The 27,248-nt window shown below is 40.8% G+C and overlaps 1 protein-coding gene and 1 long non-coding RNA gene across 2 annotated transcripts in view; one reads left to right on the forward strand and one right to left on the reverse strand.

Moving 5' to 3' along the window:
* LOC131424325 (uncharacterized) overlaps window positions 1-26,575 on the reverse strand; it is a 73,668-nt gene extending 47,093 nt beyond the window's left edge. The window contains exon 1 of the long non-coding RNA XR_009227108.1: window positions 26,211-26,575. This is a non-coding gene — a long non-coding RNA (uncharacterized LOC131424325). The remainder of the gene's footprint in view (window positions 1-26,210) is intronic.
* Dok6 (docking protein 6) overlaps window positions 1-27,248 on the forward strand; it is a 372,278-nt gene that overhangs the window by 322,568 nt on the left and 22,462 nt on the right. The gene's annotated exons all lie outside the window — the stretch shown is intronic.

The following is a 27,248-nucleotide window of genomic DNA, read 5'->3' on the forward strand; positions in this document are numbered from 1 at the left end:
CCTCGCAAGTCCTCCACTAGCAAAGATCTGAGATTTTCTCTAAGGAGAAGATGCCTCCTAACCCAGCACAGGAAGCAGGAGGCACCTCTGCAATTTTAAAAGGTGCTGTATTTTTGAGAACCTCTAAGTTGTAAAATTTAGGAAGCATTTATGATCAATTGTGCTATCTAATTAAAGCATACTCTATGTAAGAATGTTTGAATTTCTAAAGATCCCTGTGGAAGATATTTAGATTTCCATTCTCCACATTTAGCAAGATAGACTGTAAAGCAGGGTTGCATTCCTGCTGTGAGCCAGATCCTATGTAAAGCAATCTTATCAAGAATAACTGCTCAGTCCTTTGGGCCTTGCAATTATAACACATTACTTGCTTCTCAGGTTTTTGTTGCCCTTGATCCTTTTGGAAAATAATTCTTTAGGAAATAATATTCAAAACGAAGAATTTCTGGTCCCCGTTGAAAATAGTCTCCAGATTACCTGATTGAAAATGATGAATAGCTTAATGGCAAGCAATGTATTCAACTTTACAACCAGTCATCTTCTAAGAAATGTAGAAATAAATATATAAATGTATTAGGAACTGTTCCTTGTAGCATCATTTTACTTTTATTGTACTAAATCTCCTCTTTCTCATAAAGAAAATAGTACTAGAGGATGGAGAAATTGAATTTTTGCAAACTAATTCACAAACAGAACACAGAGGCCCACCGATTCCTCAGGATGTTGATTTATAGTTCTCAGGTGAGTTTTCAAACTTTGGCAATGACCTTCAGGTTATAGATTTTTGGAAGGGTAACACAAACACAGAGACATTCATTTGATTTAAAATAGGTTCCACAAATAAATTCAGCATGTACAAACATTAGGCACCATCCTAGGCATGCAGTATTTCCTCCTACCTTTGAGGAAATGACACGATCCAAACCTGAGGGAATCGGGGGATAATGAAGGCAGCTCCGTGACTGACAGGCAGTTAGCTGTCACTCACAGGAGCTCCCACCCCGCAGCACTGCAGGAGAGCCCAGCACCCACCTTGAACTTGTGATCAGGGAAGCTCTGGCACCTAATGATGGCAGATGTTTCATTTTAAACACAGTTGCTCTTGCAGAAGGGCACTTAAGATACCTAGGGTTCTGAGGAAGGAATTCGTGGTCAAACTTTTCTTACCTTTAAAAAAAAAATCCAAATTAAATGATTTCATTGTCAAGTACAGAAACAGAATGTAAGCCCATTTTTTTCTGAGGTCCTTTCACCACTCGAGAGAAAAGGTAAGATTTCTTAGAAGAAGTAGCACTTTCCCAACATCTTTTCCATAAAAGGAGAGAATGGAAGAAGGAGTCAAGAAAAAAAAAAACGACATTTTCATTATTCCCTAAAAAAATACATCGACAGTATGGATTACAAGGCCAAACTCAATGGGACTGAGAGCAAAAGCCACATTCAATGACACTGAGGAACCTCCCCCAGCTCTGCTGAGAAGCTGGGAAACCACAGGCCTTGCACTTAGCCTGCCTCTCTTGTCCCTCCTTATTCCATCACTGACAAAGGGTCGAAAAGCCTTAGCTGGATACTGAGAGGGACAAAGGACCACTGCTTTCCCAATGGCCTTGTGTGTGAGTTTATCTTTTTTTTTAATTCTAGTTTGTTATATATGACAGCAGAATGCATTACGATTCTTATTACACTATACAGCACAGTTTTTCATATCTCTGGTTGTACATAAAGTATGTCTTCATACATGTACTTTGGATAATGATACCTATCACATTCCACCATCCTTGTTAACACGCTGGCCCCTCCCTATCCCTTCCACCCCTCAGCCCTATCTAGAGTTCATCTATTCCTCCCATGCTCCCCCTCCCTACCCCACTAGGAGTCAGCCTCCTTATATTAGAGAAAACGTTTGGCATTTGTTTTTTGGGGAATTGGCTAACTTCACTTAGCATTATCTTCTCCAACGCCATCCATTTACCTGCAAATGCCATGATTTTATTCTCTTTTATTGCTGGGTAAAATTCCATTGTGTATATATGCCACATTTTTTTTTATCCATTCATCCACTGAAGGGCATCTAGTTTGGCTCCACAGTTTAGCTATTGTGAATTGTGCTGCTATAAACATGGCTGTGTCCCTGTAGTATGCTGTTTTTTAAGTCCTTTAGGTATAGACCAAGGAGAGGGATAGCTGGGTCAAATGGTGGTTCCATTTCCAGATTTCCAATTTATTTCAAGAAATAGAAAAAGAGGCAGCACTTCCAAACTCATTCTATGAGGCCAATATCACCCTGATCCCAAAACCAGGTAAAGACACATCAAAGAAAGAAAACTTTAGACCAATATCTCTAATGAACATAGATGTAAAAATTCTCAATAAAATTCTGGCAAATCGAATACAAAAACATATCAAAAAGATCATGCACCATGATCAAGTGGGATTCATCCCAGGGAGTCAAGGTTGGTTCAACATATGAAAATCAATAAATGTAATTCATCACATCAGTAGACTCAAAGATAAGAATAATATGATCATCTCAATAGATGCAGAAAAAGCATTTGACAAAATACAGCACCCTTTATGTTCAAAACACTAGAAAAACTAGGGATAACAGGAACATATCTGAACATCATAAAGGCTATCTATGCTAAGCCCTAGGCCAACATCATTCTAAGTGGAGAAAAATTGAAGGCTTTCCCTCTAAAACCTGGAACAAGTCAGGGATGCCCTCTTTCACCACTTCTATTCAATGTAGTTCTTGAAACACTGGCCAGAGCAATTAGATGTATTTTCAAATCTATCAAGATTTTTTTTCTTTATTATACATTCTCATCATAAAGCCAGCATTACCATTTCTTTAAATGAGGTGGCTTAGGAATACTAACAATAAGAGTGTTGACAGTGTGTCACATTTTGCACAGTGGGATTTGAGGATAGTTACTCCAAATACCTCGAGTAACATTTTGCTCTGTTACTACACTCATCGTAGCGTGTTGACAGTGATGTTAAGGGTGGGCATTACCCTGGGCACTCAGCACTGGGTTTTCATCCCTGGTTGGTCAGTGACCTCTCGAGCATGATCATGGACAAGCTGATTTTCTGCTTCCTCCTGTAAGATACGCACCAGGTGGTTTTCATTTTACAACGCATCACCCTTCAAATTTGACATTCGGAACATTTCACTAAGGTTGTAGAAATCCTTCAGTCTTTTATGTGATAGAGGAATGAGGATGGTCCTATATAGCTCAAGTTTTTAAAAACATTTCAAACTCTATAAATTTTGCAGAAAAACACTTTGCAAAGTTTAACAGTGATGCACTGGGAGAGCAGAGAGAGCAAGGGTGGAGAAGACAGAAGTCTTGGGATAGCATTGCTTGATGTGAAAACGAAAGTCTGATTGTCCAATGTCTGTGTACTTTTAACAAACTTTTGCTAAGCACCTAGGAAGTGTTGTGCAAAGTGCCAGGCCCTCTGATGAGGTGTGTCCTTCATTGTAAAAGCAGATCACCCAGGGATAGGCTATCTGGGAATTTCATGCATCCCAGGATGCAGGAGGAACAGAATGTTCAGCAGAAGCTCCACCTGCTTTGAACCACCTCCCAGCATGTGGAGTGAAACAGCTCTATGGATCTGCTGCATTTATTTTGCCTCTGAGTAATCAAACTGTGGGAATCTGACCCTGGAGAGAGAGACTGAGAGCGAGCACACGACACTGAACTGTGAACCTCAATCATCCTGTAACTGAGGGCCTGGAGCGCTTTCTAGAAGAATGAGCCTTTGGCCTGAGCATTTCCTTCAGAGAAGAGAGAAACGAAATGCCACAGCAATTATCTGGGCAGCGGATAGTGCAGCAAAAGCTGCCTGTGGCCCGAGTCCCAATTATTGGATGAGGCAGAGATGGCTCCCAGCAGATCCTGTGACTTCAAGGTCAGCTTAGGAACAGGATGTCAGGAGCAAGAGAAAGTCCTGGAAACACACAAACAAGCCTGGCTCATTTGTAGGAGTTCTTTAGGGCCCACACACACAGCACTTTCTCTAACCCCAGGTCCTGCTGTTCCACAAAATGGAAAACTTGCTGCTGAGCGTGTGTCTGCAGTGATATGAGCCGTGACCTCCCTACCCACTCCCCCAGTCTTAATTAGTCTTTAAATATGCAGGTGTCAACACAGGGATGTGGCATAAAGGACAGCCCTTTCTGTCTCCAGCTTCCACCCACCTACGAGCCTTCTAAGAACACGAGACTGCTCCCATCGTCACAGCATTTTGTGAGTCTGGGAGGTCTGGTGAGTTGCAGCACACGTGTCCTTAAAAGTGGAGAATTTTCTGCACAATACAGGGCCCAAATCAACTTCAAAAGACATCAGTCCTGGCCTGGGGCTGTGGCTCCGTGGAGGAGCGCTTGCCTAGCACGTGTGAGGCCCTGGGTTCCATCCTCAGCATCACATATAAATTAATTAATTAATTAAATAAATGTATTGTGTCCATCTACAACTTAAGAAAGAAAGAAAGAAAGAAAAAAAAGGACACCAATCCTGCTGCTAAGTAAAGCTCAGAGAAAGACCAGGCTCCCTGGCAATCCCCTGCCATGAATGGTTAGGAAATGTGCCTGTTGAGTGTGCATCCACCTGCTGGACAAGTGTACAGGGAAGCCACAGAATCGCATGCTCTGGGTGGCCACGGGGCTCCGGGCGGCACCCCCTCGCCACCCTCCTACATCTGTTTTTTGAGTCGCTCAGGATGCTGAAGCTCTCTGATGTTGCATGACACCCCTCAGGGAGAGGTCCTGAATAAAGAGAAAAGTATGCAGAAGCAGCATCATGAGCCTCATTGAAGGATTTTTTTTTTTTAAGTAATATTCTTGGAAACAGCTCCTAACTGATAACCTGACTCAGCTGTGCTATGGCTTGCTCTGGAAATTGCACCTGTCAGTCTGGTAATTTCATTGGAATTAATTTCCAATTCTTACCTTACTTAAAAAATGACCTATATTTATCATGAAAGAATTAGAAGCCAGTAATTTACAGCTACACAAAATCTACCCCAAGAGATAGCACTGCTCACTGATTGAAGGAAGACAAAAATAAATAAATACATAAATAATAAAATAAAAATAATAAATAATAAAATAAACATCAGTTACTTGTTGGCATTGAGGAAAGGGCTGTACACCTCTCTATGGAAGTGAAGTGCCACCACACTGGAGTCTGGTAACTTTGCCCATGGAAAATGCAGACCAAATGTGACAATAATGAAACCAGCAACAGGGAACTCGGAAGTCATCCGTGGCTCTCTGTTTAAATTTCTGCATTCTTATTCCATTCATCTGGCTTTACCATACACTGTAGCTACTCCGCATCTCACCCACCTGGCTGCCTATTAAAACCAGCTTTTTAAATTCTCATCCTGAAAACCTATGAAGTGGTCAGGAAGTTGCCTTGGGTTGAAATGGCATCTCGAGATGGCATTACCCTTTACAAAATACGCCCGTACGTTAAGGCAGAATACACACAAAACAGAGGCAGGGGCTTCCTATTTTGTCAGAGTAGGCAGGAAATAACTTTTAACATATTAATTTTAAAAAAAATATACAGAATAAATTTTAAATAAGAACCTATTATTGCAAATGTTTGAAAATTCGTTATCACCTACTTCTGGTAAGGCTCTCTCTTATCCCCGGTGCCCAGTGGCATTATGATTTTGTCCCCTCGTGAACGGGCATAACGTCTCTTTCTTCTTGTTTGACTCTGGCTTCTCCAGTGGCTGCTCTTAGAGGGACACGGAGCTCATTCTCCCCAGCGTCAGGTTCCAGTGTCCCTCTACTTCCTCACAGAGCCTGTTGCCAAACGTTTGCTAAGGCAAGTGACAGTGTAGTGGTCACCTCCCTTGAGGTCTAGGTGAGCTTCCCCAGCCACACACATGTCCATCAGCAGAGAACAGACGGCAGACGCTCCACTGCTGGATGCTCTGCTGCTGGAGGTGACTGGGCACCATCATTGCCCAGTTGTTGGTGACCACTAAGCCTCAGCAGGACACCCCTGGAACACCAGGCGATGAGCATTCATTTCCCCTGAACGGTTAGAAGGTGGGTGAGTGTCCTCAGTTTCCTGCACCATAAGTTAATGAGATGTTAAGAACATGGCATCCTTATAGGACATTTTACTAGAAATGACAAGAAGCATTTAAGAAATTATGGGATGGACAGAGGGAAGAATGCAGGAGCCAGGAAATCTTAGAAATCAAGTCACCAAGTATTTTAACCCCACAAGTAAAAAACTTAGCAGTGACCTCTGTGAAGTTAAGTCGTTGCTAAGCCATTTCCTTACGTGGCTTCTAGAAACTAAATTAGCACAAAAATAAACAGTAGAAAATCATCAAGCCTGAAACCTATGAAAATCATGACTGAAAAGTAAAACTTTAATCTTCTCCTTCAAAATAGGGGTCATACAATCACGTAAGACATGAAGGAACAATTTAGATTAGTGTTAGAAAACTTAGGAATTCGGTGACAGAACCACAGACTTAGAAATAAAAAGAGAAACTGTTCTTGAAGTAAAAAGTAAAAGAACATAAGAAAAAATAAAACAGACATTGTCTTATGAGAAAGAAGAGGCAAAAAGGAGGAAAAAATTAAACAAAAGTGCAATAAATAAAGAGATAAAAATACTAAAAAGTGTCAAACATTGAAGGTAGTTAAAGAAAAGTCCAATGTTTGGTTAATAGGATTCTTAAAAAAGCATTAAAAAAGAAAGCAAGTAGTAAAAATTAATTTATAAAACGAGTCCAAATTTTTTTTTAAAAATGAATAAAATAATGATTTTATATTTATTGTTTGAAATAAGAGTCACAACAATAAACAAAAATAAACTCAAAATGGCCAAAATCAAAATGTATTCTGTTGAAATTACTAGACTTTAAAGAAAATATAAATCCTTTGAGCATTTGTGTTTGGAGGCATATGACATGTTAAACGAGAAATTCAGATTGTCTGACCTTTATACGGCAGCATACTATTCCAAAAGAAAACGGACAAGCATTCTTAAGATATCCAAAGAAATAAACTATGAGCCAAAGTACTTGGTTGCTTAGAACAGCCATATAATGAGAGTTAGAAGAAAGAAAGGGAGAACATATATAAACCCAGCTGCACTTGACAATGTAGATAAAGACCATCCATTTTTAATGGATGGAAATAAGGGGAACAAGTTTGAGAAACCTGTGTGTTCATGACCAATATCAGTGCAGGCAGTGCGGGTGCTGTTCCTGTTGGACCGTTATGGGTGTGGTACAGGAACACGTGTGATTACGTGAGCTTATGACCTTACCATCTCCTGTGTTCTTGGGAACTGAGATTCCCAGGAAGAAAGGAGCTCGGGAGCTTATAGTTCCAACTTAAATAGGAAGCGTCTGTATGATGCTGTAGTCAGATAGACAAGGGCTGGTGGGACAGCTGAGTGGTAGACCCCTTGCCCAGCACCCACAGGCTCTGGGCTCAATCCCCAGTTCTGCAAAAAACAAGACAGATAGATAGAGAGGTATAAAGACAATTCTCACTGAGATCTATTTGTACTGATATCAAATGGATATTTAGTTTTATTTTGTATTAAAAGAATTCAGAGACTCTTTGCTACATATTTTTACATTACAGTAAAAGTCAAGGGAAAGGTCATTTTGAGGGAGGGAGCTGACTATGTCAGAAAGGGGCCTCTGGGTGGGAGGGCAGAGTTCTGTTACTGGGTGATGCATGAAAGTTATAAGAGCCAAAGAACCATCCAGGTTATAATGATTTAAAGTATTTCATTAAGCTAGACTTGAGTTTTGTTCAGTGTTCTGTATCTATGTTTTATTTATGCTTACATGTTGTGTGCAATGTAATATCAATAGTAATGCATTAATAATGCAGTATAATCATTTAAAATCATTTTAATTTAAAAATTAGCTATATTCATTGTATATCATTCTGCACATTGGATATATGTTTAAACCTCTACGAAAATTTAGGTTATGAAAAAATACCAGAAGATGGGTTAGGGATGTGGCTCAAGCGGTAGCGCGCCTGCCTGGCATGCGCAGGGTGCTGGGTTCGATCCTCAGCACCACATAAAAATAAAATAAAAATGTTGTGTCCACTGAAAAATACCAGAAGTTGATTTTACCACATTTTAGGAAAAAATAAAGTTTTGTTTTCTCTTTGGGGTAATTTTTGGAATCTCTGAAATCAGTTGAAACAACAGTCTCATGTTACCATTATTATAAAATTTAGAAATAGATGTCCTCCTTATTGCTGGCTAAGTTTGTAGGTCATGGAGATAAGCACTTCACTTTGGGAGTGGCTATGGAGCATCATCTCATTTGAACTGTTACCCTGGGCAGCAGAGGGGTGTTTGGGAATGACACCCCTCACTGGGATCTTCTACCAGGTACCCCTGGGCAGCGGTGGGTGGAAGCATGACTGTGGTATCATCTGTTTACTAATGTCCAAAACAGAACTACAGTATTTTCTGGCAAGTCACAGGCTGGTAAACAGAATTTAATGTAGTGACTGAACCCTCAGACATGAGAAACTCACCCTCACTTTCACCTACCACCATTTTTGTTATTTCCCCCAAGTGTTACTATGATTACTAACACACCGACCAAAAAACAAGAAACTGGAGTGGTGAGCCAAAAGGAAATACTTCTTCACTGAACAGTTTAAATTCCTTCAAATTATTTTTTCATATTTTATTAAAATTTCACAAAATTAGAAATTCTAATTTTTTTAAGAATTTGGCTCTCTGCAGCAATCTGCTAAAAACTAGGTAAGAAAGGAGATCCTATCTATAGCTTGCGTTGAGAACACCTAAGCTCCTTTGGTAGGCAAAGTACATCATTAACTCTGATCTGCCTGTGACCTAGCGCAGACCATAGGCTAGGAAAAGCACGTATCATTCTGAAATCACTGAAATAGCCATTCTTGGAAAAAAGTGGGGGAGAGAATGAAGTGCTTCTCCATCAATTGCCATATAGGAAGGAAGGTTCAGTTCTTCTTTTTCATTGTTCAAAAATGGCCCATATTTTCCTGATGAGCATCTAAGATCAGACAAAGTCCCTAGGCAGTGAATTCTATAATGAGACTGCTGTGGCAAGTTGTGGCCATGGAATATAAATGCAGTGGACTTGAATGCAGAATTCAGTGTTGGAGGACTCGGACTGGCACGCCACTTAGGGAAGACTCGGCCCGATAAACCCGAGGTGCATCTCTCCCCTGAGAGCAGGCCATCTCTCGGTTGCCCTCGATGGCCGAGACCTTCCATTAGAGCTATCTCACACTTCAGCGGGTCCAGTCTCAGATGCCATCAGCTGGAAACCCTCTCCATTTAACCGCACAACTTGATTCTCCAAGCCATTTGACTTTAATATAAAAAACAAATAAAAGTAATTATAATAGCTGTCTTTTGAGGGGTGGGAATCAGTTCTTGGCATACGCAATTTGAAGGCAACAAATTGAAATCAGCGGGAAAGAAAGGTTTGCAGTTTGGCTTCTCTTTATGGAGTTATCTTTTACTATTTTTAGATTTTTTTTAATTTTGGTATTCTCTATAAAGCCATAAAAATAGGGGCTATTCAATTTGACTTCCTTTTTCCGCTGCATTGAAACACTAAAAAAAAAAAAAAAAAAAAAAAAATCTACAGCCACTTGTCTATGGAATTCCTCAATTTCAAAGTATTTTAACATTTTCTTTTAGATACTCTACTTACCAAATGGCTTCTCATTAAAATGGGATTTAAATTTTTTTCTAAATCACAATTAGAGTTTCTGCTCTTCCTGACTGTATTTCCAAATTGCTTTTAACAAAGAAGCCAAATCATTCTACATTCATTTTGCTTCTGTTTAGTTCCTCTTTTCAGAAATCACTTATGCTTCAGAAATTACCCATTATGTTTCTGGGAAAGATATTAAGTACTATTATTAAACATGATTCACTCAGTGTACTCCATCTGTATACATATCTAGTGGGCAGAAAGCCGTGCTCCATGATTTTGTCAGAACTGGTAATTTTGGAAGGAAGTTTTGTTCATGTGCAGATTTGCTCCAGACATTTTCTGTTTGGGTTTTATAACAGTTTCAGAATGATAGATTTTATTTTCTTATAAATTTATATAAGTGACTTCTGAAAAGCATGAGACCTCTTATTTTACAGTGATTCATATCACATGCCCATCCTTTAAACTGGTCTCTCTGAATCAGCCCCTGAGCCCTTGAATTCTCCACCTAGTTTAGAAATGTCACTACCATAGTTGACAACAGGAGAGAGACAACAGGAATAATAAGAAATAGAGAGAGAGAGAGAGAGAGAGAGATGAGAACTATAAGGAGTGTTGACTCACTAGTCGAGGAGGCTGACAGGTCCCACAATCGGCCACCTGATAGCTGGAGAACCAGGGGTGCTGGTGCCCTTGCTCAAGTCCAAAGGCCCCCAAAACATCAGGAAGGCAGTGGTGGGCCTCTCCATCTGAGGCTGAAGAATCAAGAGCCCAAGGGTCACTGGCACATGCCCCAAGTCCACAGGCCCTACAGCCTAGAGTTCTGACTTGTGACGGAGGAGATGTGTGTGAGTCACAATTCCCCTTCCCACCCCCCCACCCCTCCCCATGCTCTATCCAGTTCCCATCTGACCTGCTGGTGCCCACCCACGCCAAGGGGGAGCCTTCCCCACTCAGCTTGCAGGGTGCACACCAGCCTCCTCTGGAAACAGGCACACCTGAGCCCAACCCTCCTCAAATGGCAGACACCTGTGTTTCCCTTTCAACAGAAGAGGGGTGGCTGGGTGCCTGCTGGGGCCTTGAGAATGGACGGGGCCCAGTCAGCCTTCAGCATCATGGCGACCAAATCTGTTCAAGATACACGGGACATTTTCCTACACTGTGTTCTTTCTAAGGGGCTCAGTTCGTGACTTTTGAGATGACTGTCTTATTGGTTTTGTTGCCACAGAAGCACCACTGGAGTTTTCCTCATCAGGCAAAATGCATTTATTTCCATCCTGGGTGGGAAGGAGCCCAGGGTGATTCAATGTTTCAGCACTATTTTTTCTTTAATTCCTAAAGCTATGGTGGTAGGCTGGATAACACCCCCAAAGAAATGCACACCCTGATATCTGGAATCCCATACACACTACTTACACGGCAAAAGGAACCTTGCAGATGTGACTAATTCAAGGATATCAAGATTATGAGACGATCCTGAATCACCCAAGAGGGCCCCAGATAAACTCATAAGTGGCTCTAAAAGAAGTCCTACAATGAAGAGAGAGGATAACGTGGACGCAGAAGTGAGAAGCCATGTGACGGACTGTGAGCCAGCAACTGAGGGCAGTCTCCAGAGCAGGCCAGGGAAGGGGCAGATTCTTCACACAGCTCAGCTGAGACTGGACTTCTGTCCAGAGAGACCAGTCTATCTTCTGCCTCGGCAGTGACAACACAATAAATTCGTCTTAAGACTGAGTTTGTGATAATTTGATAAATAACAATATGAGACTAATCCACCTCAAGACTGAAGTTTCCAGAATTACTGCCTCATTTCTGGTTCCCCAGCTACTGATGCTGGCCTCAGGGGTGGACTCCCGCCTGTGGGCTCCCCTCTGCACTGGGGAATAGTAGGCTCTCATTAAGTGGCTGTTAGGAGTTACATGGTGGCGTTTCTGTTTTTATTTTTATCAAAAAAATATTCATTACTAGTTTGAGAAAGTCCACTTAAGTTTTACCTTTGTTTTGTGGTTTTGGTACTGAGGACTGAACCTAGGGGCACTTCTGTTTTTTGAGACTGGGTCTTGCTAAGTGGCTGAGGCTGGCTCCTGTCCCATCTTCCAAGTCCCTGGGTTCGTTCAGACATGCGCCACCAGGCAGCTACCTTTGATTCTTTGCAAACAGGTATTTTCAGTATTTTAGTTGCAGGCCCAAGCCTGGGAAAGGCCGCACACCAGCCTGAGATGAAGGCCATCAAGGAAGCAGAGCACCTCAGGCATTGCTTGATCCCAAGGAAAAGAGCATCTTCGGAATCATTATCAGAAAATAGAAGGTGATTCCATCTGCAATGGAGCAAGTGGCTTGTTTGTAATATTCTTTCTTTCTCAAACACATATCTTCAATTTATTTGGGAAGCTCTTAGAGAGTACCAAAGGAAAATGGTCATTAAAATCCCACCCAGATCTCAATAATAACCCTAAATGTTAATGGCTTAAACTCACCAATTAAGAGACACAGGCTAGTAGAATGGATCACAAAACAAGACCCAACAATATGCTGCCTACAGGAGACTCATTTGATAGGAAAAGACATACATAGGCTGAAGGTGAAAGGTTGGGAAAAATCATATCACTCATATGGACTTCGGAAACAAGCAGGCGTGTCCATACTCATATCAAATAAAATAGATTTCAAGCCAAAGTTAATCAAAAGAAATAAAGAGGGACACTACATACTGCTTAAGGGAACCATACATCAACAAGACATAACAATCATAAATATTTATGCCCCAAACAATGGTGCAGCTATGTTTGTCAAACAAACTCTTCTCAAGTTCAAGAGTCTAATAGACCACCACACCATAATCATGGGAGACTTCAACACACCTCTCTTGCCACTGGACAGATCTTCCAAACAAAAGTTGAATAAGGAAACTATAGAACTCAATAACACTATTAATAACCTAGACCTAATTGACATATATAGAGTATACCACCCAACATCAAGCAGTTACACTTTTTTCTCACCAGCACATGGATCCTTCTCAAAAATAGATCATACATTATGTCACAGGGCAACTCTTAGACAATATAAAGGAGTAGAGATAATACCATGCATCTTATCTGATCATAATGGAATGAAACTGAAAATCAACGATAAAAGAAGGAAGGAAAAAGCATACATCACTTGGAGAATGAACAATAGGTTACTGAATGATCAATGGGTTATAGAAGACATCAAGAAGGAAATTAAAAAATTCTTAGAGATAAATGAAAACACAGACACAACATATCGGAATCTATGGGACACATTGAAAGCAGTTTTAAGAGGAAAATTCATTGCTTGGAGTTCATTCCTTAAAAAAAGAAAAAACCAACAAAAATGATCTCATACTTCATCTCAAAATCCTTGAAAAAGAAGAGCAAAACAACAGCATAAGAAGTAGAAGGCAAGAAATAATTAAAATCAGAGCTGAAATTAATGAAATCGAAACAAAAGAAACAATTGAAAAAATTGACAAAACTAAAAGTTGGTTCTTTGAAAAAATAAACAAAATCGACAGACCCTTAGCCATGCTAGCGAAGAGAAGAAGAGAGAGAACTCAAATTACTAGCATATGGGATGAAAAAGGCAATATCACAACAGACACTTCAGAAATACAGAAGATAATCAAAAACTATTTTGAATCCTTATACTCCAATAAATTAGAAGATAGTGAAGGCATAGATAAATTTCTTAAGTCATATGATCTGCCCAGATTGAGTCAGGAGGATATAGAAAACCTAAACAGACCAATATCAATTGAGGAAATAGAAGAAACCATAAAAAGACTACCAACTAAGAAAAGCCCAGGTCCGGATGGGTATACAGCAGAATTTTACAAAACCTTTAAAGAAGAACTAATACCAATACTTTTCAAGCTACTTCAGGAAATAGAAAAGGAGGGAGAACTTCCAAATTCATTCTATGAGGCCAACATCACCCTGATACCTAAACCAGACAAAGACACTTCAAAGAAAGAAAACTACAGACCAATATCTCTAATGAACCTAGATGCAAAAATCCTCAATAAAATTCTGGCGAATCGGATACAAAAACATACCAAAAAAATTGTACACCATGATCAAGTAGGATTCATCCCTGGGATGCAAGGCTGGTTCAATATACGGAAATCAATAAATGTTATTCACCACATCAATAGACTTAAAAATAAGAACCATATGATCATCTCGATAGATGTGGAAAAAGCATTCGACAAAGTACAGCATCCCTTTATGTTCAAAACTCTAGAAAAACTAGGGATAACAGGAACATACCTCAATATTGTAAAAGCAATCTATGCTAAGCCTCAGGCTAGCATCATTCTGAATGGAGAAAAACTGAAGGCATTCCCTCTAAAATCTGGAACAAGACAGGGATGCCCTCTCTCTCCACTTCTCTTCAACATAGTTCTCGAAACACTGGCCAGAGCAATTAGACAGACGAAAGAAATTAAAGGCATAAAAATAGGAAAAGAAGAACTTAAATTATCAGTATTTGCAGATGATATGATTCTATACCTAGCAGACCCAAAAGGCTCTACAAAGAAACTATTAGAGCTAATAAATGAATTCAGCAAAGTGGCAGGATATAAAATCAACACGCATAAATCAAAGGCATTCCTGTATATCAGCGACAAATCCTCTGAAATGGAAATGAGGACAACCACTCCATTCAAAATATCTTCAAAAAAAATAAAATACTTGGGAATCAACCTAACAAAAGAGGTGAAAGACTTATACAATGAAAACTACAGAACCCTAAAGAGAGAAATAGAAGAAGATCTTAGAAGATGGAAAAATATACCCTGTTCATGGATAGGCAGAACTAACATCATCAAAATGGCAATATTACCAAAAGTTCTCTATAGGTTTAATGCAATGCCAATCAAAATCCCAACGGCATTTCTTGTAGAAATAGAGAAAGCAATCATGAAATTCATATGGAAAAACAAAAGACCCAGAATAGCAAAAACAATGCTAAGCAGGAAGTGTGAATCAGGCGGTATAGCGATACCAGACTTCAAACTATACTACAGAGCAATAGTAACAAAAACAGCATGGTACTGGTACCAAAACAGGCGGGTGGACCAATGGTACAGAATAGAGGACACAGAAACCAATCCACAAAACTACAACTATCTTATATTTGATAAAGGGGCTAAAAGCATGCAATGGAGGAAGGATAGCATCTTCAACAAATGGTGCTGGGAAAACTGGAAATCCATATGCAACAAAATGAAACTGAATCCCTTTCTCTCGCCATGCACAAAAGTTAATTCAAAATGGATCAAGGAGCTTGATATCAAATCAGAGACGCACCGTCTGATAGAAGAAAAAGTTGGCTACGATCTACATACTGTGGGGTCGGGCTCCAAATTCCTCAATAGGACACCCATAGCACAAAAGTTAATAACTAGAATCAACAAATGGGACTTACTCAAACTAAAAACTTTTTTCTCAGCAAAAGAAACAATAAGAGAGGTAAATAGGGAGCCTACACCCTGGGAACAAATCTTTACTCCTCACACTTCAGATACAGCCCTAATATCCAGAGTATACAAAGAACTCAAAAAATTAGACAATAAGAGAACAAACAACCCAATCAACAAATGGGCCAAGGACCTGAACAGACACTTCTCAGAGGAGGACATACAGTCAATCAACAAGTACATGAAAAAATGCTCAACATCTCTAGCTGCCAGAGAAATGCAAATCAAAACCACCCTAAGATACCATCTCACTCCAGTAAGATTGGCAGCCATTATGAAGTCAAACAACAACAAGTGCTGGCGAGGATGTGGGGAAAAGGGTACACTTGTTCATTGCTGGTGTGACTGCAGATTGGTGCAGCCAATTTGGAAAGCAGTATGGAGATTTCTTGGAAAGCTGGGAATGGAGCCACCATTTGACCCAGCTATTCCCCTTCTTGGTCTATTCCCTAAAGACCTAAAAAGAGCATGCTACAGGGACACTGCTACATCGATGTTCATAGCAGCACAGTTCACAATAGCAAGACTGTGGAACCAACCTAGATGCCCTTCAATAGACGAATGGATAAAAAATAATGTGGCATTTATACACAATGGAGTATTACTCTGCATTAAAAAATGACAAAATCATAGAATTTACAGGGAAATGGATGGCATTAGAGCAGATTATGCTAAGTGAAGCTAGCCAATCCCTAAATAACAAATGCCAATGTCTTCTTTGATATAAGGAGAGTAACTAAGAACAGAGTAGGGACGAAGAGCAGGAGAAGAAGATTAACATTTAACAGGGATGAGAGGTGGGAGGGAAAGGGAGAGAGAAGGGAAATTGCATGGTAATGGAAGGAGACCCTCAGGGTTATACAGTGGAGGAGGTAGAGAGAGAGGAGGGGAGGGGAGGGGAGAGGTGGGGAGGGGGGAGGGGGGAGGATGGGAAAGGCAGCGGAGCACAACAGACACTAGTATGGCAATTTGTAAATCAATGGATGTGTAACTGATGTGATTCTGCAATCTGTGTATGGGGTGAAGGTGGGAGTTCATAACCCACTTGAATCAAAGTGTGGAATATGATATGTCAAGAAATTTGTAATGTTTTGAACAACCCACAATAAAAAATTAAAAAAAATAAAAATAAAAAAATAAAATCCCACCCAGTAATTTTGCTACTGGATATTTTTGCTGCTGCTACAAGCAAATGTAATAACTAACTGCACATGGCTTGCAGCAATAGTTTTGTCTGGCTTGGCTTTATTTATTTATTTTAGTCCTTATATAAAAAGGCCTAATCAGTCGGCTGCTCCTGGTGGGGCAGCTCCTCAATGTTGCTGGGGACCCAAGGTCCTTCTGGGTCTGCATCCTACTGTCCTTAGCATGTTTCACTTCTATCTTCACGTCTATCAGCTAGTGTTCACAACACTGCTGCTGTGGCTCCAGGCATCACATTCACTTTCAAAACAAGAAGTCAGAGAAAGAGAAAGAAATGATTTTTCATTACAAGGCTTATTTAATTTTTAATCAGGGAAGGGACTCTTTCTAGGATTTATGCAATAGACTATTCTTTCCATTTTGTGGGCTCTAATTTTGTCATGTGAACATCCCTGTCTGCACAGGGGGCAGGAAAAGTAACCACAGAGAGGAAGAGAATGACTGCTCATTATATCCCACCTGAAGGAGAGCTCCAGAGATCAAACTCTGTCAGCAGGGTTCGTACCACAAAGACAAAGGGGGAAATGACAGTCTCTAAGTACCTTTAGACCTAAGCGCCTCTTAGACGACATAACTATTAGAAATTCTCCAAGCCTATTTATGTACACAACTTACTATTTCAATCTTCTTTTAGACTGCATACATTGTGGTTAAAATAACGTCTGGCCTCTACAAAGGTGAGAGATGTGCTTCCTAAGATGGCGTGGCATTTTGATGTCAGCAAATGCCTGCCTTCTTCTTTAGTTTCATTCCCCTTTTAGTTGTACCTTTTCATCAGCCCTCTCCTGGGCACCAGTGCCACTGAGCTCCGATGGGCGCCATGTGCAGCAGCTACAGGTAGGGTGGCCGAGTGCCCGCATCATTCCAGATGGAACCGACACCCATGGTCAGCTGCTAGGTTGCTTCCTGGTGTTTTGCTGGTAAACCTGGGATGAATGGGATCCACTTTCACTAACAGTCACTCTCTGGTGGGATTCCAGGGCCTCCACTGTGGATGGCAAGAATCTCATCTCCCTCGCTGCAGCCTCCTCCCAGGGAACCCCTGCTGCTTCTGCAGTCTACACTGGGGGCCTTTGCCCATGGGCTGTGCTGGCCCTCCACCCTTCTCCCACCACCCCACGGTGCTGCTACCTGCCAACACCAGTCAGGCTCATCTCTGGACGGCCTAAGGCAGTGTCTAAGCCTCCTCAATCCGCCAAGAACTCCCCGAGGGTACGAACCGTGTCCTTCTCCCCTGTGAACAGTGCTCCAACACATAAATACTTGTTAAGGAAATGAACCTGCTATCAGATTTTAAAAAAAGAAGAAGAAGAAAAAAAGACTTTCCACTAAAATAAAATAAAAATGTTCAAAATATTTTTTATAAAAAAATCAAACCAAAGAAAGTAAATAGAAAATTATAAAAAAAAAAAAAACTGTTAGCTCTTAATCGCCAATAACACTAAGGAAGGAAGACCTGATAATCGGTAGCTCTCAAAGAAAATCTATGAAAGGCTTAAAATTCTTCATTAGCAGTTTGGTTGGTTTCATTATGTTACACATCATATTTTGTGTGGATTTATCTGATTATGAAGACTTCCTTTTCACCTTATACTTCTCAGCAGTATTTTACTAAACCATTAATAATTGCTGAATGCTAAAGTGAGTATGTTGCCAGATTAAAATTTCTAGAGAGGTCCATGCAAGATTGTAGCTATAACAGTGACGTTATGAAATGTTCCCTGGTTAATGTCATGATTCCTAGCAATACTATAGATATTTGATAATATTTAATAAGCTTTTCCCAGTGAGTGCCTACTGATTAAAGATAAATAAAAATGCATTTTATGTGGTATTGAGAAGATTCTTCACAAATAAAATTCAAAACAGCCCACAGTAGGAGGGTAATATATTAAATGCAGAACTGTAGAAAAATGCACCAAGCAGAAAAACACAGTGACTCTGCTCACTCTTGAAAATCTAATGAAGGAAACTGCAAAGGAGGGATGTAGTAGGCAGCCATGCTCTCTACAAGAAAGCACTGACCTACAGCGAATTACACAGACTGCACCTTGTTTATCTACCTCACATGAATTTGGCTTGCTTATAAAGCAAAAGTCATGTGGCTAACTGAAAACAGTTCTAACTCAACCTAACAGTTCCAGAAAAAGGAATTGTTTTCCCAAAAAACAAAAATTTTGAGGTTGTTTTTCTGGAGTGGCAGATCCCAAAAAAGAACCATCCAAAGAGAAGAAGGACCTGAGACAGACGTTGTTTTCCACGGTCTCCGCTTGGAGGATGAAGGGACTTGGGGGGATCTGGTTTAGAGATTGCTTTCATCCAGACAACGAATGAGTGTAAGACTCTTAAATCCTGGTGTATTATCCCAAAATGCTCTTATGGTTTCCAAGCAGATCAATTACTCAAGCAAATGAGATTTATTTTTTTTTTTGGTTGAGATTTAGAAAATTTCCTTTTAATTATATTAACAAATGGTGAAGTTCTTCCTTTTCCTGACATGACGCTAGACCTGCAATGCTAATATATATAAAGTTCAGTTATTCCTTTTAATTCTGATTTTAGATGAAAACAGATTTTTTAAAGAGATTCTATGAAAATTATTACACATGTATGAATGTCCATAGTTTTTAAATCTATACACTAGAAAATTAGCAATGTATGCTCACAAAATTGTTCTTCATCTGAGTTCATGTATGCTCTTGTGAACACTTTGGGACAAGATCCTTGTTGCTGCTACCTCTGCCTTCACCTTTGGCCCAAATGATGCCTTAGAGAATGAGATTCAGCACCAAACCACTTCAGCCTCCCTCCACTACTTCTTAGTACCCCACACTACTTCTTGGCCTTTCTCAGGCCAGATCGGATCTTTTCCTAGGAACACCCAGACTTGCTTGCTCTGCAGGTACAGGTACCGAGGACTGTCAACGTGTCCTGGGGCTGTGTCACACGTGCTCTGACTCTGTCTTTGGGAAGTGTGTCCACCAAAGGGAGTATCTGCGGGGCCACATGAAAATTAACATGGAGTTAGCAATAGGGGAAGAGTTGAGGTAAGTTTCTGCCCAGAAGGGAAGGTGGAGTCCTTGCACTGCCGAAGCAAGGGCAGCACTTCTGAGCAAACTGTGCTTCATACAGTTTCATGCAGAAACGGAGGCTGCTGTTTTCTTTATGTTACCTTAGATGGCTTTGCTACCTAGAAATTCTAATTGGAAGACAACTGAATGAAATACTTAAAATTTTTTCAGAAACATGTTATTTCTATAATTGGGTTTGGGATGTATGTTAAATTTTGTAGCATCCCAACTTTTAATGATGTGAAACAGTCAAACATTCAGTGCGAACATGCTTTGGAGTGACTGCACTCAATGCCACATCAATCTCAGTGTGATTAATGAGCTTACTCCATATTTATTAAGCAGGGAAATAGGATTATTTCCTTTAGAATGCATGAGTCCAGCAGAATAACAGATAAAAAACATAAATTTTGCAACTGAAACCCTAACTAGAAATAAGCTACATGAGTCAAATGCATTTTGGTTCAATTAATCAGAGACTCACACACCACTGGGCTGGCTATTCTATATAGTCATTATATCAAATAACAAGCTTATTCAGGAATCCATTTGCCATTATAGCTCTATAAATTTCTAAAATGTAAACACTAGCCAATGAAGTCCATCATGTATTCAAATAGAAAATAGGATCAATATTGAATTCACATAAAACTTTATGCAGACCTGGTCAAAAGATGCTGATGGATACATCATGGGCACACTTGTTCATTATCAGAAGTGCCAAGTTACCTAGTTTTGCTGGCAGTGTATTGATAATGACCACTGTTATTCTCAATCACAAACCATTAAAGCTTATAGCATTTAGACATTTTCTAGGCAGTAGTTCTTAAAATGTGCTCCCTAGATTAGTAGCACCAGCATTGCCAGGGGACTTGTGAGAAATGCAAGTCCTTGGACCTCCACCCAGACCTACTGAATCAGAACTACTAGGAGAAAGCCCATGAGTCTGCATTTTGGAAACTCTTAGGATGATTCCCATGCATGTCTGAATCCCAGACAACTAGTCCTTATTTTTGCCAAATTTGTGAGTGACAAGAATCTCATTACTGGGCAGCAAAGTCACAAGGAAGCACAGATTTCCTGACTTTCCTAATATCCTCCTGCCCTTGAAATTGCCTCGACTATGCTACACCTTGAAATAAAATAAGTATTCATTGAACATCTCCTATATATTACACAAAGTTTCTGTCTTCATGAAGCACACTTTCACAAAGAGGAAAAGGGAAACAAATGAAAAAATGTATATGGACTAGAGTATGTTGAATAGAACATCAAAGAGTAATGATGCTACAAAGAAAAACTAAGCAGAGTAAAAGAAAAATGAATTCGTTCTGTATCTTGCGTAAGTCAATCGGCTGTGAATACTTCTCTCGCCCTGCACGGTGGTGCCACTGATTAGGTGTGCCCCAACTGATAGGGAAGACAGTGGTGGCAGTAGCTTTTTTATCTCCATCACAGACCCTTTTGGGGTGATCATAAATCATATCACATTTAGTATATCTTTGAAAAAATTTTAAGAGTGAAATATCAAGCAAATTTCAAGAATCTTCAAGCTTCCTAGATGAGATAGCTGTCAACAGCACTGATGGAGATATTGACAGCAAACTGGCTGTCAGCTCTCAAGGGTCGGGTGGCATAGTCCAGATGTTATTTGATGGACAACTCTTCAGAACATCTGCCATTAGAAGGACTGTGTGGATGAAGGTAACGCCACCCAGTTTGAATAACTAACCTGGATAATCCCCGAAGTATTCCATACTCTTGGTCTAACCGTGGAACATGCAGGAATAACTTGCAAGATGGCAGCACAGGAAGTAAGCTAAGCTTGAGTGACAGGTACACCAGGCCAAGGCCAGGATTCGGCCTCAGGTTGACATGATTTCACAACTTGTACCTGTGCTGAGGGCACTATTTTATTCCAGATCTTGAAGCAACTGAAGCCTGAGAGACATGAAGTGGCTTGGGAAGTTCCAAGATTCGTGGTCGTCAGGTCGATCATTGTTTAGGTGGCAGTGGAGGGACAGGACCGTATCAGGGGAATGGGAATGTGATTCACTGAACACACTTACTCACATGAAAAAATAGGCTTATCCAATTGCATATCCAATTTCAGGGGAATGGGGATGTGATTAACTGAGAGCTGTGCTGGGGTTGGGGTGGCGGGGGTGTGTGTATGCTTCCTGAAGTCCTCCTGGGGATCTTAGGAACCATGATTAAGAAAAAGCTCTGAGAAGGCTGGGCAGCCACCCTCCAGTGCCCTGGGAATATCTAGGAGCTGCTCCTGACATTTCTGTACTTATTAATCAGTTGAATATGACTTCTAGATAAGACTGCATCTTTTTTATATTGGGCCTCACCTTGGGCATAAATGGCGTGAAGGTGAACCTCAGCAGAGCTTTGTTTGTAGGGTTTAGGGCTTGTGGTGTGCAGCAGAGCCGTCGGACACTCAGCCTGGATGCAGGGAGGTGACTCAGCCAGGGATCAGGCCACCTGGGTCTTAATCCTCAGAGGAAGCTGACAATCCTAGGAAAGTCCGGCCCGTCACTCCAGGTTCAAGCTTTTCCAAGTGCTAAATAGGAACAAACTCATTCTTATCTCCCAATGCTATTTTGATAAGTAAATGAAGCAATTATATGTGAAAACATCATGAAGCCTAAAAGCAATGTAATACACATCTTATCACATGGGCCACCTAACGGGAGCCCCAGGCGGAGCAGCGCTGTGGTCTACCGCGCGAGGGCCTCCAGGGGGCGCGCAAGAGCCGGATTTGAACGGCGGGGGAGCCAAAGGGACCACCGAGGGACGGGCAGGCGCTGCTTCTCTAATATTTTTATGAAATCGCTGTGGTCGAATCCAACACCCACGAGAAGGAAACGGGGACGAGCCGTCTCACTGTCCACCGTAACCCGACCAGTGAGGACGTGCTGTGCGGTGAGTCCGCCGAGTGCTCGCCCCTGGGGAAAGGACGTGAGAGTCCCCCCAGGGGAGAAAGCGGAGGCCAGACCCAGCCTGCGGCCGGGGGATGCCCGGAAAGGAGGCGGGATACCAGGTGGGACCGGCAGAGTAACTGCTTTTATCCTGTAATATGTCACTTGTTGCACAAATCTGTGCCGCTTGTGTGATTTTAAACTCTTCAGAGGGGGAAAAAACAGTAAGTAAGAAGCAATACTAGATGATGGAGGTACGTGCTGAAATCTGTGTTGAAGCAATTCACTGGGTTACCGATAAGGTCTGACACACCTGAAGGTTAATCCGAGGCGTGTTTTAACTCTATCTGGGTGAAGGTCACCCTTTGAGATAAGAATACAGCTGCAGGAATAAATCACTTAAATAAAAGCAAAGGAAGTTACAGGTGACAGAAATCCTAATAATAACCGTATTTTTGTCTCTGTGTGTGTATTTTTGGTTGAATGCCATGAAATTTCTAATATTTTTCAGTTGTGAACTCTAAAACTATAATTTCATGGGTTCAATCTTATCTTTATGCCCAGATAGACAAATAGACAACCACAGATAGACAGATAACACATGTTTATTTAATTTGAGGCTTTAGACATTTGACTAATTTTTTTGTGTTTTGGTTTCATTTTCCATTTCATTTATTAAATACATTTACTCACATAAAAAATAAGCTTTATACTGTAACCTTATCCAATTGCATTTTCTATCCTACATTCTAATATCCTCTAGGATTTATAGAAATACTATTTTTTGCCCATATGGCTGTTTTCAGAAACTAAAATACTGTGACCTTAAGAGAAAAGGAGTAGAAGCAGATCTATTGCTACCAATGACAATATAAGAAACCTGCAAAATATCTTGATTCATCCTCCACTGAGTAATGCTTTTCAAAACTTAATGCAGGCTCATGACCCATGAGGAGGCTGTGCCCACCCCACTGCTCCTAATTTGTACTGTTGGAGAATCAAATTCCAGACACAAAAGGCCTGTGGTGTTGCCAGGCCCCTTTCCAAACTCCTGATCTGCTGGACAGTGTAAAGACAGCAGATGCTCCTGGGCTTCTCGCTGCCAATAGAACGTGCCCTTTTGTATCTCTCATGCAGTTTGTTCCTCTTCCAAATAATAGGAACTGTGCATAACATAAGTTGTGAGCATACATATGATTGTAAAGAGACCACAGTGCCTGTGGAAAAAAAAAATTGGCAGATTAGCTACACAATCTTACAGCAGATCTGCAGCAAAGGGTTGTGTTTTATAACCAGCAAGGTCCAAGGTTGGTTACTTCAGGATACCTTCCTGAATATGAACAACTAATACGTATGGAACATTTGCCAGAGTAAATGCTGTACAAAGAATGCCCCACATTGCCCTTGTAAAGATACCGGTGCCTAACCTAAAAGGTAAGGTGGCTATTATTCTTTGTTTTTAAAAACACTTTCTTTACTATTGAATCCAAGGCAGGTGTAGGACCCAGGAAAAGAAAAAAACCCAAATCACTGCAGTCTTCCAGCAGTAACTTCAGAAAAGTCTTTAAGCAAAAACTCACAGCAATGTCTATCAGTAGGTATCCATAGAAAACTCCAAAGGAAAATATTTTGCATTTGGTGCTTCATGTACGCAGAACAGAATTCACTTTGGCCCTTATAAGTAGTAAGTAGACTCATAATTTCAATGAACACTAAAAAATAATCATATTAAACTATCATAGGTGTTCCCTCTTACCTTTTCTTGCATAGTTGGCTTTAGTTCTATGATTTTCCAGCCCAATTCAATAAATGTTTATCTTGGGCTGACTATTCAGGTGACCATACTATCCATAATTCCAGATGTGCTCTACCTGTATTTAGTGAAAAAGTTCTGTTTCTTCTTCATTATAAAAAGACAATAATAAAAATAATCCTTCAGGGTCTTTGGCCCTAAAATCAGTGGCAATGGCTCCCCTTATTTACCAAAGTCAACTTTTGTCTTGATCTACTCAGGCTGTCCTAACATTACAACAAATTACCAGAGACTGAGTCCCTTAAATAACAAAAATTAACTTTGTCACAGTTCAAGAGGCTGGAGGTCTGAGATCAGGGTGCCAGAGTGGTCTGGCTCTGGTCAGGACTTTCTTCTTGACTTGGGGACAGTCACCTTCTTACTGTGTCCACATATGGCCTTTCTGTTGTGAGTGCTCAGTGAAATAAATCTGTCCCTTTCAATAAAGCCACTAGTCCTACAGATTGTGACCTCACCCTCATGACTCGATTTGACTTTAGTTCCTTTCTTAAACCCTCTTTCTAAATGCCACATTAAGGGTCTGGGCTTCTGTGTGAATTTTGGGAAGGATGAAATTCAGTCAAGAGCAGTCTTGTAACTGCGGAGTTCAGTCCAGGCTCCCTGTAGCCACCTGATAGGTGCAATGCAAGCATCCTCTGGCCACTTCAAGGCCACCATCTCAGAGACTGACTAGCTAGGCTTAAAGTTTGCCAAATCAAAACTCTGAGGTTTGGAACATTCTTAGAAAGCTGGGAAAGTCAGAAAGAGTCCTGTTGACACAAAACCAAAAAAATACAAAAACAAAACAAAAACCATCAGCACCCTCCCCCAGATGCCTCCTGCAGGATTCCCTTGAGTTTAAAGTCCATGAACTAGGAGCACCTAAGACCACTATCTCGTGGCACTCCGCCTAGATTCAGCCCTCTTGGCCCATGAGCAGGGCCACCCTGCAGCCGCAGTTCTCGCAGAACCACTCTGCTTGCCTCCTGCTCCAAGGCAGTTCCGGTGCACCCTTGACAACCCTGGGGAGGGACGGCTCTGGTGGGTGTTTCGGGTGGCAGTGGACACCACTGTAGTCAGTGAGCATCCAGGCAGAGAAGCATTGAGAGCAGGAGATAAGTTTTGGCCCCGTATCAGTGCGTGGGCTCAGTGGACGATCATGACACCCACAAGGTAGGATGTCGGGAGGACAGGCTGGGATGTCAGAGCAGAACCTGGGCTCAGAACTTCTTCCCAGGAGAGTCTCCACACCACTCTTAGGGCTTATCAACTAACTGAATCAGAGCCAGGCAGATTATCTAGAATAATCTAATTATAGACTGTACTCACCTGCAAAACGCCTCCAGAGCAATACCTGTGTTAGTGTTTGAATAACTGAGAGCTGTAGCTTTGCCTAGTTCACACATCAATGGACCATCTCTGCCTAAAAATCTCCCCTTTACACTACTGAGGGCTCCCAAAAACCAAGACAAAACCTAGAGCCACCTCAAGGCCAGAGTGTTAAAGGACCCCCATCGAGAGAAAAGAGCTAGAGTCTAGGATCTGGCTCAACCACCAACAGTGACATGGGCCCCAGGCAAAACCAGCAAATCTAGCCTGTCCTTACGGGGCTCTTGGGGGTGAATTGAAACAAATACATTGAAAACCAAACTTACGCATTTATAGTGGGGGGTTTATTTCCTATTATTGTTATTGATATTAAGGAATGTTTGCCATTTATTTAGAGCCAAGGAATATTTCTACAAGTACGCACAGGTATTAGGCAGTATCCCTTCTCCAGATCCATTCAGCATATGGAGTACAGGAGATTTTCAGACAGTTATCTATTATTATTATTATTATTATTATTATTATTATTATTGTAAGAACACTTAATTTGAGCCCCAGCCTCTTAACAAATTTCTATGAGCATAACACAGTATTGTTAAGTGTTATACAAAAGATTTCCAGAACTTATTCAAGTTGCATACCTGAAATTTTATACTGGTCGACCAGGGAATGTCCAGTTCTCTTTCTCTGCAGCTTCTGACAAGAAGAATTTTACACTCTGTTTTTATTTTCTTACAAGTCTCATATCAGTGGAATTATGTAATATTTGCCCTTCAATGTCTAGCTCATTTCTGGAAGCGTAATCTGCTCAACCATGTTGTAGCAAATGGCAGGATTTCCTTCTTTTATAAGGTTAAATAATATTCTGCTCTGTGTATATCCAGTGCACCCGCATTTCCTTTATCCTTTCATCTGTTGATGGACATTTAGGTTGTTTCCTTGTCTTGGCTTCTGGGGACAATATTCATGCAGTGGTCTAAACCACCGCCTAATATCTGGCACTAATTCCCACAGGAATATCCCGGGAATGAATAAAAGTGATCATGCTTTGATGTTTCTGCTACCTAGATTTTTAAACATGCAGACCTTAATTGAACCTTCCTAAAATACTAATTGTCAGTAGAAAGTAAAAGGCCAAATGCCGTGCACAGTTTTTCAAGTCACTGATGAATTTTTCCCATAAAACACACTTCAGTTCATTTCAAAAGAGAACAGTGTTACCCCTCTGCACGAGATTTCCTCCATAGGGAGATGCACGGATTGATTAGCAGGAAGAGTGGGCAGTAGGAGACACCTTTAGCATTCAATTCACTGGTTCTGTATCATGTTTCTTTCCCTTTAGAAATGTAATGTTAAATTAAAAACTTAAACATTTAGATGCAATGTTTAAACATCACCAGAATCAATTGTTATTAAACTAAAAAGCCAAATCATTCAAAATTTTCTGAAAATCAGAATAACAGAAACAGTGGCCACTCATTTATTACACTGTCACAGTTGTCTTTTGAATCATGTGTCAGCCACACCGTGGAAATGCACACTGTGGAGGAGACAGTCTACAAGCATGAGGTGAGTTGGTAATTGAGTCATGGGGTGTGGCAGGAAGGTCTGATTCTCAGCCTGCTGCTCAGGCCCCCGCTTTTGTCACACGTCCTGTGTGAGCCACATCTTTCCTCCAC

This window comes from Marmota monax, unplaced genomic scaffold, assembly GCF_021218885.2.
Source record: "Marmota monax isolate L192 unplaced genomic scaffold, Marmota_monax_Labrador192_F-V1.1 WCK01_AAM20220418_F8-fsc00060, whole genome shotgun sequence".
Taxonomy (NCBI): domain Eukaryota; kingdom Metazoa; phylum Chordata; class Mammalia; order Rodentia; family Sciuridae; genus Marmota; species Marmota monax.